Genomic DNA, 8,251 nt, shown 5'->3' on the forward strand with positions numbered 1-8,251 from the left:
TTTGAGTGGTTTGGACAGAAGATCAAACCATTCGCTGAAGCTGAAGCCTTATCCAGAGCAAGGCCTTAACTGTCCAGTTCTAGGAATGTTGTTCCTGAACTATTTATCAAAGTCTATCTTTGCACCTGTGGTTTGAAATGCATTCTCTATCATATACTAGATGTCCTTATGTGATCTGGTTTATTTCTGGACTTTATATTTTATTGCACTGAGCTATTTGTCTATTCATTTGTGAATACCACAATTTGATATATTTAAACATCTAAAAATATTTACATTTCAAGAAATATGATAAACTAAAAACAGCTGACAAATTGGGGGGAGGAGGAGAAGAAGAAGGAGTATTTGCAATGCATATCACAGATAAAGTGTTAATATCCCTAACATAGAGAGATAAACAATTAACAATTAATTAACAATTAACGATTGAAAAAAATCCAAAACTTCATCATAAAATAGTCAAAAGATGTTAATAGACAATCTTTTTAAAGATAGGAAAAGGGCCCTTATATATATGAATATGTGTCCAAATTCTCTAATAGATAAAGAAATGCAAATTGAGACCAAACTGAGATGCTATTTTTCTGCTTTTAGATTTGCAAAAATTAAAGAGTATGCCAAAGCTCTGGGGAACAGGCAGTCTTATTTATTACTAGTGGGAATACAAATTGACACAACATTTATGGAGGGGAATTTGGGTATATCTAACAAGATTGCATATGCCTTCATCATTTCTTCCAACAATCTCAAATCTAGTGATTTACCCTGAAAATCTACCTTCAACAGAATGAAAATACACACGTGCCAATTTATTTGTTGCAGCATTGTCTGTAATTGCAAACAACCTAAAAGCTCATACAAAAGAAAGTGGTTAAATAAACTGTTACTTCCACATAATGGAGTACATATGCAGCTGTAAAAATATAAAAAAGAACAGGGAAGATCTCTATGAACTGACAGAGCAATACCTAGGATCTATCGTTAAGTGAAAACATTAAGTGCAAATCAACATCTATAGTATTCTATCTTTAGCTTAAGAAAGAAGAGGAAATTTAAAAATTATGTATCTGCGTGTTTATTCAAAAAGAGATACAGGAAGGATAAACCAGAACCTGGAGAGACTGATGACCCACAGAGAGAGCAGGTGGGAGTGAATGGAGAGAGACAGACGGAGGAAAAGCGAGAAAACCATTGGGGTGAGTGACATTTCTCTCAGTATATCTCTCTGCAGAGTTTTGACTTTTAGAATGATGTTATCTTTCATGTGTGTACAAAAATAATAAATAACATAAACAAGGACAGGATAGAGATTCAAAATGGCACACACCTGATTATTTCAAACTAATAATATAACAACAAAGAAGGAGAGAACTAACACAATGAATGTGGGTGCAGTATTTATATTTCATATCATCAGGCTAAAAGTATAAAGAATTACAAAAACTGAATTCACAGCCGCGTGGTTTAACACTCTGCCCGCAGAAACCATGCTCTTGGAGCCCAGGATCAGGGTCTTCAACCATAATCGAAATCCCAGGATAACAGCAGAAACTTTTTAATGTAAAGACAAAAAAGACAGCTAAGACCATTTTAAAAATGTGTTTGCATATTATGGCTTTTACAACCAGGGGCTTTTGAGATGCTACACATTTTTTTTGTGTAGGAAGAGTCGGTCCAAAGTGTGAGGAGCCTCAGAGACAACTGGACAGAGTCACTGCTCTCTTAAATTCTTGTCAGGTCCCCCTAAAACGCTCCCCCGCCACTCCAAGATGAATGAATCACGTCAAGGGAACTTTAGAATGGCTGTCTTAATAATTCCGTCCCTTGTGTATTATTTTTACATTATGCCCTTTTTCAATTCCTCTTGGCAACTTGGGACCATGTTTTAATTACTATTGGGAAGAGGTAATTACTGAAACACTAGAACATAAACCATTTCAAGGATATGCCTTTGTTTTGGCTGTTACGGATACCCCACTCCAGAGGTGTTCCAGGGGAGCTCTGCTTACCTAGACCTTACCGAAATAAAAGGAGCAGTTACCGCCTGAACAGGGACTTGAACCCTGGACCCTCAGATTAAAAGTCTGATGCTCTACCGACTGAGCTACCCAGGCCTCACGCGGGGCACCTGCGTTCACTGTGTAAATAACCAAGAGCTCCGGGGAGCGCGGGTTACGCTCACGATTTCGCAAACCGCCAGCGTCCTCCCCCCGCGCGGCTCACACCCCCGCGCGGCGCCGCACCTGAGCTTGAGCGCACTGAGCGCTGCAGTGCTTCCTTCCACGGTTACTGGCTGATATTTACTGCGGGAGGGACGACAGGAAAGTGGCTCGAACACGGCGGGATGCCCGGGGGAGGGAGTGAACGTTCCTGCGCGTGAGGACCGCGGACAGGGCCCTGGAGCCGGCGTCCGGGGGCCTCGCACGTCCGTCGCCGGGAGGAGGAAGCGGCTTCGGCACCGGGACGAACTGCAGGAGAGCCAGCCTTCGGTAAGGATGGAGGTTGTGGCACAAGGCAGGGGGCTCGCTTCCTGTTCTAACGGTGTTTTCTTTCGGGGTTGGGGGGTCCTGGGATGTTGATGGCGGAGCAGCGGACAGACAGACGGGACACCCTCTCGGAGTGGGGCTTCTGTGCGGGAAAGTAACCCCCCGGAAGCCCGCCGCTCTGCAGTTCCGCGCTCGTCATCCTCACCTTCCCTGCACGCTCCCTTCGTGCACCCTCTGCCCGTCTCCCTGCCCCCACGCCTGTCCGACCTCCCCTTTGCCAGTTCTGCCATGTTTGCGCCCACTCGGCCGTCCTTCCACGGCTGTGGACCCTGTCACGCGCCGCCCGTCGCCACCAACGCGCCGGATCCACTTGGATCCACTTGCTCTATTTTTAACTCCACGTCTTATGCTGAGCTGCATCCTGTCAAAAGGCAGGAAGGCCCAGGCCGGTGGAAAGGCGGCGGCCTGTCTCGGCAATCTTCGCTCGTTCCGGAGACCCCTAGCCCCTCTGCAGAGCGGAGAAGCAGGGGAGAGTCGGTGCACATGGACACGAAGGTGGTCGTGGTTTCCGCATATGTTGTGAGCTTTAAAAATGTGAATAAAGACACAATTTTGATAATGGCCAATTTTCAACAGGATCCGAGAAAACAAGAGACGTAAAGCAACAGTGTCAAGGCCGTGAATGTTTGGGACTTGGTTTCGTCGGCCTGGTGTTCTGTGGCAGTTCTGGAACTCGAGGGAGAGCAGAGCGTGCGGCTTTCGCGTGGGGAGTAAGAAAACACCGTAGCAGAGGATGGTTTCGATCCATCGACCTCTGGGTTATGGGCCCAGCACGCTTCCGCTGCGCCACTCTGCTGCCCGCTGCCGGCGCCGCGTGGGTCTCGCAGATTTGTCTGTGCCTCAGCACAGTCAGCCGCGGCGCCGCAGCCCCTTTTCCTCTTCCGCGCCCCGCCCTCCACCCCGCGTCCCCCTCTGGGCGTGCCCCACGCTGCCTTCTCGAACGCGCGGCCTGCAGACTTCTCTCAGACGCCTCTGCAACCTACTCAAGAGAGCCAGAATCTGGACGGAAGCCCCTGCCCGGGAGCTCGGGGTTCACCGGCCGGGGCTTCCCACACGGATTTCTAGGGGTGGATTCAAAACTAGGACCTCCTGCGCCTCCACCAGCGCATTTGGCAGCTCCGCGACCCCCGCGGGGCGGAGGGCGTGGGGGAAGCCTGGGGGCGGGGCCCGGGAGCAGGGCGCGGCCGCGGCAGAGCGGGGCGGGGGCGGGGCGAGGGCCGGACAGAGGGTGGGGCAGGCGGGGGCGGGGCGAGGACCGAGCGGAGTGGCGGGGTGAGGGCGGGGCGAGGGCAGGGCAGAGGAAGGGGCAAGAGGGGGCGGGGGTAGGGGCGGGGCGAGGGCAGGACAGAGGGAGGGGCATGCAGGAGAGGGGGCGGGGCGAGGGCAGGACAGAGGGAGGGGCATGCAGGAGAGGGGGCGGGGCGAGGGCCGGACAGAGGGTGGGGCAGGCGGGGGCGGGGCGAGGACCGAGCGGAGAGGCGGGGCGAGGGCGGGGCGCGGGCAGGACAGAGGGAGGGGCATGCAGGAGAGGGGGCGGGGCGAGGGCCGGACAGAGGGTGGGGCAGGTGGGGGCGGGGCGAGGACCGAGCGGAGAGGCGGGGCGAGGGCGGGGCGCGGGCAGGACAGAGGGAGGGGCATGTAGGAGAGGGGGCGGGGCGAGGGCAGGACAGAGGGAGGGGCGGCGGGGGCGGGGCGAGGACCAAGCGGAGAGGCGGGGTGAGGGCGGGGCGAGGGCAGGACAGAGGGAGGGGCAGGCGGGGGCGGGGGCGGGACTCCCCGCGGCTGGTCACTGTCCCCGCGGAGGGGGAGAAGGGGGGAGGACGCGGTGTGGTGGGAAGACCCCAGGATCATGACCTGAGACGAAGACAGACACTTAACCACTGAGCCACCCAGGTGCCCCATAAATCTCATTTCTATCGCCCACTCCTCACTGCCTCATCTTTAGCTTCAAAATTGTCTTTCAATTCCTATTCAGAAACTTAAAGATCTAGTGTAGAAGGCCCGTGGTGCAGTCACAGTTCAGCCCCGGCTTGGAACTGCTAGACGAGCCGCTGGGGACATTCCATCACCGGAGGGACCACGCTGTTATCTCTCCCTCGAGGTTCTGAATACGGTTTGAGTAGTGACACTCAAATTAAATTTTGAACAATTATTTTTAAAGGCCTTTAAATCATAAAGATATTTATTATCTCAGTATTGAATTAGTCTGTTAACCTTAAAAACAAAAACTGCCAATTATTTTACCAGCAAAAGATGGGTTTATTTGGGAATAAAAGAGAATTTCAGTCTGGAACAAACAGGCTATGACAAAACCATAGGCAAATCCAGAGAACAGAGGAGAAATACGCTCTTATAAGGAGAAAAAGGGTAAGTTGGGAAGACAGTTACAAATGAAAAGTCCATTGGAATAAACTGGGAGTTGAAGTATGGTGGCTTATTGGCTGAGCTGAGTTGGGGGGGGATGAGGAAAGCGTCTCTTCCTGTGGCTGGAATAGTAGAATAGTATCCATTTGCAAGGTCAAGTCCATGCAAGGTTAACTCCCTCTCTTCATGTTGGGTCTTCAGTTGGAATGGTAGGGCAGAAAGTGTTGTTGGGTGGACTGGGGAGAACCCCGGGCCCTGACGCCTCTGCCCAGCCCAGCCCCACGATGTCCCTGGGAGGCTCTTGGTCTTGTCATGAGAAAGAATTCAAGGACAGACCAGACACAACAGTTGAGAGGTGCAAGTAGAAAGTTTATTAAAGTGAGAGATTGTGAAAGCAGGTGAGCTCAAGGGAGAGTTGCCCATTCAGGGTTTGGGTTACCATCTTTCACCGACCGTTGTTAACTAGGGGATGGAATATTTATTACGGGGGAGGGGTGGGTTTTTTTTTTTTTTTTTTTGGTTTTGTGACTTTTCACCCTTACTTGGTCAGGGTTTCCCACCTGCCTTCTTTGTCTTGGGCCTGTCTGATGGAATCTGGCTTCTTGTGGTTTTGTTTTGGAGTGCTACCAGGACCAGCCTCTAACTTCCTCTTTGTTGGTCTCCACGCATCCTGTTGGAACCTAACTAACTGCCTACCGTAGCAGGATGGAGTTAGTTACTTCCATCAATCAAATTGTGGAGTCTTTAATGTCCATGGCTATATCTCTAGTCTGCTAGATTTTGTGTTTCAATTGACTTGCATATTGTATTGGGCTTGAGAAACAAGTATCACATGCCTTCTAGAGCCTCTGCTGATTTTGAATTCCCTTCACAATACATACATCTGATATTTTAAATAATCAAGGAGGGAGGGATAGAAAAAAGATTCAGAACAAAGGAAGAAGAAAGAAGAAGAATACATTTGTTTTTATTAATCTGGGGAACATAAGACGATTAGAAAGTGTAGGGGAGGAAAAGTTTTCTTTCTATCCTTCTAGGTTCTTTTGGCTAGTCTATTATTTAAATTGACATAAAACAGGTCAATAGGACAAAAACAAATTTGATTTCTTATCTATGGGAGCCCCAAAGATAAGAGACTCAAGGGCAAGTTGACTTATATGCCATCCTGAGCTAAAGAATGGGATGGGGGTCTGGGGCTTCAAAGAGAAGGAAGACAATTCACAGGAAGATGGGAAAAGCAAATGTTTGGTGAGCAAATGTTTGTCATGCCAGGCAAAGACAGTGGGACACAGGGAGGACTTTGAACAAACAGGCCCTGCTAGTCCCCCCCAGCTTACCACACCTGGCCCATACACTTTATAATTATCTCTGCTAATAGCTCTCTTCCTGGACCAGGCCCTCTATCTAAATTCTTTTAGGCAGTTGGGTCCAAATGCCAAAGTAGCACAACCTAAGTGGCATATTCTGCTCCCCTTCAAAAGCATGTAAACTAAGGAAAGCATAAAAGATTTTAAAATGTTCCACCTGACCACAGTACTGCAATTAAATACATATATCCCCAGTTTTATAAATAGGTAAACTAAGAGTCAGAACTAAGTGACCTGATCAAACACGTCTCCATCTCCACTAACACTCTCCTGATTAGCTTGCAGTTAAACAGCTTATATAAGATTTCATATATGTCAGAAAAAAATTGTCAAAGACTTAAAAATGGACAACAGAAATTATTGGGTCCTTGCCTTAGTGAAGTGCTAGGCATTGTCTGCCAGACCCTCCGGGAATTATCTTATTTTATAAGAACGTGCACCTTTAACTGACTTTCTATTCACTAGGCTTTTCTAGAACTCTATGATGGTAGAAGTTAACTTACAGAAAGTGACAATAACGCAAGTGATTCTTGCTTATATCAGCACAAAAGATTTTGCTCAGTTGAGATACAATTTTGCCCAGTAGAAGAGATAACCCCAAACATTGTTTTATTGCCCTATAGGATATTAACCAGTTTTGCATATTTTAGCAACTTATTTCAGCATTTCTGATTGTGTGTTGTCTGTTCTTCATACTCTTCTTTCAAGCATTTCTATCAGTTTACCCATTAATTGGTGAGATATATGAAATCTTTGACATTGTGTTCATATTATATTTGTTTAAAAGTCAAGTTGTTAGCTTTTCATCTGATTGCTGACACCAATATGTTTTGAGAATTTAAAAGAGAGAAGGAGAAAGAAGTCGTGACTGAGATGTCAAGGGCATCTGGACAGAGCCGTGACCCAAGGTGGGCGGGCGATTGTTAAGTTGCTGAAAATACCAGTGTTCGGAGGATATTTCAGGCCCCCTCAGAGTCCCACTCCCCACTAATGAAACTTTTTGAGATAAAGTACTGTGAGGGAGCGTGCGGGAGAGTCTGTGAACCTCGGGGAGAGCCCCCTAGACGGTGGTTCCCACACGGCGCGGATCAAACCTGCATCCCCAGCTCCCACGTCTAAGGCCCGTCCTGCAGGTCTCGGCCAGCAGGGTTGGGGGGCAGCGGGAGAAAGACCTCCGGAGGGCTGTGGGCGCCCGGACTGCAGAGCTGCGTTCATCCTGTCGCCAACTCGCAGTTTCCCCGCAGGCCTCGTCCGGTGCCAGCTTTGGGTTTTGCAGGTCGTGCCCAGTGCTTGTTCGCTCCAGCACCTGCTAGAAGAAGCTCCCCGCTCCCTTCCTGGATGGAAGGTCTTTGATCACTGACAGTTGTTACTTCGCACAGGTCCGGCGTGTCGTGTCAGGATGGCCGAGTGGTCTAAGGCGCCAGACTCAAGCACCTGCTTCCCGCACTGGGACTTCTGGTCTCCGCATGGAGGCGTGGGTTCGAATCCCACTTCTGACATGGCTCTTTTTCGTTCTTGCCAGACTCATCAAACATTTTCACCTTTAGGTCCTAGTCTCATTCTTCCCGCTCTCCCCGTCCTCGCAGCCCCATCTCGATTTCCCCGCACGAGGGCAGCACCCTCCGTTACTTCGTCCTTCCCCTCCCCCCACCAGACCTCTTCACAGGCGGCAGCATCCGGCCTACAGCACGTCGGAAGGCATCTCTCGCACCCCAGCCAGGGAGCTGACCGATGAAAATTCTCCATTAGAGAACCTGCGTGTCTCCACAGCCCGTTGGGCGCATTTAAACATCTCAGAGCCACCAGTGACCCCCTCTTCCTGGGGAGAAGGCGGCAGTGATTTCCATCAGAAGGTCATGCCTTGTTCTGCCAACCTGGTGACCTTGACGAAGCCTGGGAACTCGTCTTAAAAACAAACAAAACAAACAAACAAACAAATACAAGGTAACCAGAAAGCCCTCCCTTTCCTGGGAG

The 8,251-nt window shown here is 49.4% G+C and overlaps 3 non-coding genes across 3 annotated transcripts; 1 reads left to right on the top strand and 2 right to left on the bottom strand.

The window, feature by feature from the left end:
• Positions 1-2,041: 2,041 nt before the first annotated feature.
• TRNAK-UUU (transfer RNA lysine (anticodon UUU)) lies at positions 2,042-2,114 on the bottom strand. Its single transcript has one exon. It is a non-coding gene; the product is annotated as a tRNA-Lys (tRNA).
• Positions 2,115-3,270: 1,156 nt separating this feature from the next.
• TRNAM-CAU (transfer RNA methionine (anticodon CAU)) lies at positions 3,271-3,342 on the bottom strand. Its single transcript has one exon. It is a non-coding gene; the product is annotated as a tRNA-Met (tRNA).
• A 4,328-nt stretch (positions 3,343-7,670) lies between these two features.
• On the top strand, positions 7,671-7,776 carry TRNAL-CAA (transfer RNA leucine (anticodon CAA)). The gene is made up of 2 exons: positions 7,671-7,708; positions 7,731-7,776. It is a non-coding gene; the product is annotated as a tRNA-Leu (tRNA).
• The last annotated feature ends 475 nt before the right edge of the window (positions 7,777-8,251 follow it).

Source organism: Halichoerus grypus, chromosome 9 (assembly GCF_964656455.1).
Source record: "Halichoerus grypus chromosome 9, mHalGry1.hap1.1, whole genome shotgun sequence".
Classification (NCBI taxonomy): Eukaryota; Metazoa; Chordata; class Mammalia; order Carnivora; family Phocidae; genus Halichoerus; species Halichoerus grypus.